This window comes from Anabrus simplex, chromosome 2, assembly GCF_040414725.1.
Source record: "Anabrus simplex isolate iqAnaSimp1 chromosome 2, ASM4041472v1, whole genome shotgun sequence".
Classification (NCBI taxonomy): Eukaryota; Metazoa; Arthropoda; class Insecta; order Orthoptera; family Tettigoniidae; genus Anabrus; species Anabrus simplex.
The window spans coordinates 1,070,776,096-1,070,780,862 of record NC_090266.1 but is presented as its reverse complement, the minus strand read 5'-3'; the positions used below and the strand labels follow the sequence as shown (position 1 = coordinate 1,070,780,862).

The 4,767-nt window shown below is 40.1% G+C and overlaps 1 pseudogene; it reads left to right on the top strand.

The window, feature by feature from the left end:
• Nucleotides 1–249: 249 nt before the first annotated feature.
• Nucleotides 250–3,333, top strand: LOC136863777 (oxaloacetate tautomerase FAHD2A, mitochondrial pseudogene; annotated as a pseudogene).
• Nucleotides 3,334–4,767: the final 1,434 nt, after the last annotated feature.

Here is a 4,767-nt window from a genome sequence, read left to right as displayed (position 1 = left end):
ATAGACTACTGGAGTCGCAGTTTAAAACTGTTTTAAAACTAATAATATCTAAGCCAATATATAGGGCCAAATACAGTTTAACCTAATCTTTACATTAATTTTCAGACTTCAATGTAGGTAACAAAAATGTTAGTAAAAATAGACATGCTATTATTACTCTCCCCATTACAGTAACTTCCATATTGGGCCATGATGCTGGTTCTGCCGTCTTTACCTGAATGTTCTTTGTTTTTTTCTGTCGGTCGCGAGATGTATTCCTTCCAGGTACCAGGAGTTGACATATGGTAAGTGGAAAATCTTGTAGAGGTGTACCTACCACCTTGATAAACATCCATGAACTCACAGTTGTCATGTGTAGAGAAGCCCTTGTTGGTGTCAACATTAAGTAAATTTTGCGAGAAACCACATTCACATTGGGAGGTAGAAATGCAGTTGATGGCTTTTAGAAGTGGTAGTAGTGACAATGGATTTTGTTTTCTACCAGGAATTCACGATAACCTGTTAGAACTTGTCTGTCTTGAATCCTTAATTGCTTACTCGAATTTTGTACTTCAACTTCACCAAAAGTGACATTTTTCTGAAACTTATGTGGTCAACATTTAGGAAACAGCACTTTCCTTCATTCTGGTATTTGTGTGACTTCTTTTGTTAACAGACGATTTTCCACCCGTCGTCTTAAGCTTTCATAGGACATTTCAGGAGCAAGAGAGCTATTTGCATTGGCAGCTAGATTTTTCTCTCTTCTCCAGGGCAACTCCCAGGAATATCTGTCAGGTGCACTTTGAGCTTCACGATAGTAAGAACCACTATTACGTTCCCTATCTTCAAACAGCCTTGTAAATAATAATATCGCGCCCTTGTAATTCAACGCTAAATTGTGACAACTCCTGAAGAGCATCACAGATAAAAAAGAAGAATAAAGTCAACATTAGGATTTTTTGAGAGACCATCATACATAACTCTTTCACTCTTATCCCTGTTCTCATCCTGATTTAGTATTTCAATATGTGCCACCAGTTATCCATAGTTTTCCTAAACTGCAGAAACACTTCTGTAACTTGAAGCTACCCGATGTAGTACAGCTTAAAATCTACAGCCTGATTCCAGTCATTCGACCGGGTCAGGAATGGAATGAATGAAGCCCCCATTTGCCGGCGAGGATAGGAATTGTGCCGGCTGCCGAAGCCTGTCGCACGCTTCTGGGGCAATGATTAATGCATGAAAGATGAAATAAAATGCTTTTGGCGAGTATTGCTGGAATGAAATATGACGGGGAAAACCGGAGTACTCGGACTAAAGCCTGTCCCGCCTCTACTTTGTCCAGCACAAATCTCACATGGAGTGACCGGAATTTGAACCACGGAACCCAGCGGTGACAGGCCGGCGCGTTGCCGCCTGAACCACGGAGGCTCCCAATGTAGTACAGTTACTGGTCCATATCGTCAGAAATATTTCTCAGTTCTCTGGAATTTTTAGGCGACTGGTGATATAATGTATGTTTGTCAAGAAATGAGAAATGTCTGTGAAGGAAAGTCCTTCGTATCTTCATCCGCAACAGAGGTTTCAAGTCTAGGGTTAGCGCAGTGCCAAAACAAGACATGTGAATATTGCTCCTCAATCAAACTCATTAAGTCTTTCTTTGTCCCTAACATCATAGCGGCTGCATCACATGCTAGTGCAATAAGGTTTTGCTCGCTTTTCCCACACCTATCTGCGGGGTCGCGGGTGCAAACTGTGGTGCACATGTTGATTCGGCCCTGTTTTACGGACGGATACCCTTCCTGCCGCCAACCCTATGGAGGGATGTAATCACTATTGAATGTTTCTGTGCTAGTGTGGTGTGTTGTCTGAATATGAAGGGAAGAGTGATGGAACAGACACAAGGAGCCAGTCCCCGACCCAGAAGATATAATCAGAAGCGATTAAAAATCCTGACGCGGCTGTGAGCTTGCATCCGGGAGATAGGGGTTTCGAATCCCACTGTCGGCAGCCCTGAAGATGGTTTTCCGTGGTTTCCCATTTTCACACCAGGCAAATGCTGGGGCTGTACCTTAATTAAGGCCACGGCCGCTTCCTTCCAACTCCTAGGCCTATCCTATCCCATCGTCGCCATAAGACCTGTCTGTGTCGGTGCGACGTAAAGCCCCTAGCAAAAAAAAATACTGACCCGGCCGGGAATCGAACGCGGGATCCTCTGAACCGAAGGGTAGTTTGGTGACCATTCAGCCAAGGAATCTCACCATATCATGAAGCATTGTCCTTACATATATTATTCAAGATGGTAGTGTTGACTAATAAAAGTGCTCTCGTCAATTAGCAAAGAAATCTTGCAATTAAATTCCCTTACTTTCTTTATTAGGATTTTCTTCCTTTCAGTTCCAATAGGTTTACCAATGTTGAAACAAGTATTGGTCGAATGAAGAATTCGACCCATGTCACTTCCATTTACTTCTTGTAGATGAACTTCAGATTCAAATTCATAAGAATGCCTGATATTTATTTGCAACTTTATAAATTGTTCTGAAAATTTTAGAGGTTATCTCTTTGTCACGTTCAAAAGCTTGAGTAAAAGAGACCTCCAAATTTTTTCCTTTGCAGCAGTTAATATGTTGGTGGCCGCCATGGAAAGAACTAAGTGAATAATAGTAAAAGCCATTCGGTTATGCCTTGCGCTGATGTTCGAATCTTACCATCTTTACTTGCTCCAGACAAAGTGATGTGTGTGGGACTCAAGTACGTATCATGGGGATTGTGAAGATCAAAATCTTACACGTCCAAACGAGCCAATGTTTTTCTCAAAGTTTAGCAGCTGTATTATTGGACAATATGATGACATCAGATGTACAACCATCACAAAACAATTGGAATGGAAGGTAGAGCTGGCTGTAGTCATCGGCAAGGAAGCCCGAGATGTGAAACCTTACAGGCCACGGAGCCGTGTTTGGTTTCATTTTGGCTCGGGACTTGAGTGCAAGGGATGGTCAGAAGTTTCGTGATCATGGCCAGTTCCTGCCAGGCAAGGATATGGACCAGTTATGACTCCTGGGTCGGGTAGTCGTAGTTAAGGAGGATATTACTGATCCAAATGATCTTGGCATTCGCTGCAAAGTGAATGATGTCTTGAAGGAAACATATCGAAGTTGATGCACTGTATAGACTACATTATCTTCTCCTCCTCGCACATGTGTACCCTGCTGCCAGGAGATGTCATTTTCACAGGTACCCCCCGCTGGTGTTGGAGTGTACTGCAAAACACCAGAATTTAAGGTTGGTGATGTACTGGAAAGTTAAACTAATGGAACTGGAGCTATGAAGAATACATTTGGTACTTGAAGACTGGCAGTTAAGGCACCAGCAATATCAACTTCCAGTTGTAATTAGAAATTAAAATATATGTGTACCTAACTGTGGAAACAAGTGTACCATTTGGTGCTCTTGTTATATCTTGTTTGCCTGTTTGGGATACCTGTACTTAAGAAGCTAAGTTGTTGGGTAGACTGCTTGCTGTATTTTGTGGTTCAGGTCATCGTGAACTGTATTCAACGTCACAAAGAAGAATGACTTTTTATGTTTGCATGATTATTTGTTATGAGTTTGTGTAGTTCATAACTGATCTTGCGGACGAGAATTACAAACAATACAATTTATCTCTAATTTATGGTATGTGAACAACCATTGACAATTATCTGCACAGCGAGGCAAAAATATTCAGTTTCTTTTGTTAGAAGTGGAGAAGTTGTTGAAAATACTGATATCTAAGGCCACATTGGAAGACTTTGTGTTCAATAGGAGAAGAACTGATGAAATACTTCGTGGTATAGTTATAAAAAATTCAGTGTATATGGTACATTTTCATCAGTGGTAGGATTTGGGAAATAACTTTGAAAAATACTAATACAGGCACAATGAAATTTTCAGTAGAATTTTATAAGATATTCTCAAAATTAATGGAAGAGGGAATTAAACAGTTATGAATAAAATAAAATAAAATAATACCAGGAATACATCAAATGAATGGCAGTCATAGCAATGCTTTGGACATATTATTTCACAAACTATCATCACCAGGATAAGAATGGATATCAGTACTCATCAGTGATTGATCCTGATCTTTTCATATCCCATCATTTTTGTATTATTGCCACACTCATCTCCTTTAACTAAAGAAATGTAACATCTAAAGACATTGTTTTTTACGGATAGTATTTATCCAAATTAAAAGCAATGTTATCCCAGATAAAAAATAATCAGTCTTCCGACGTAAACTTAAGTTCTGTAACGAAGTAATTGTTTATATTTTTCTGAAATTCTGTTGCGTCAGCGTGGAATATTTATTGCATAGCTTTCGATTATATATCTCAATAATTATAAATTTAAGGTTTGTTAGATGCAATATAATTTCATTTCATTTATTAGTCATAAAGATTGCCCCAGAGAAGTGTGACAAGCTCCGGCAGCCGGTACCATTTTATATCCTCGCCGTTAGATGGGGTCTTCATTCATTCCATTTTTGACCTTGTCAAATGACTGGAAAGAGGCTGTAGATTTTCATTTTTATGTGTTCAGCACTCGTAGATAAAAAGGTGCTTTGCCTGTATATATTCCGCTTGAGAATTTATAGTGAAATAGAGACCGAATAGAGTAGTTTTGGGGTTAGGAGCGGCTAGTTTTGGCTAGCTTTGCTTCACTACATTCGGGGGGCAGAGATGCCCGTCCCAACCGTCGGCTGTCCTGAGAATGGTTTTCCGCGGTTTTTCTTTCCCCTGC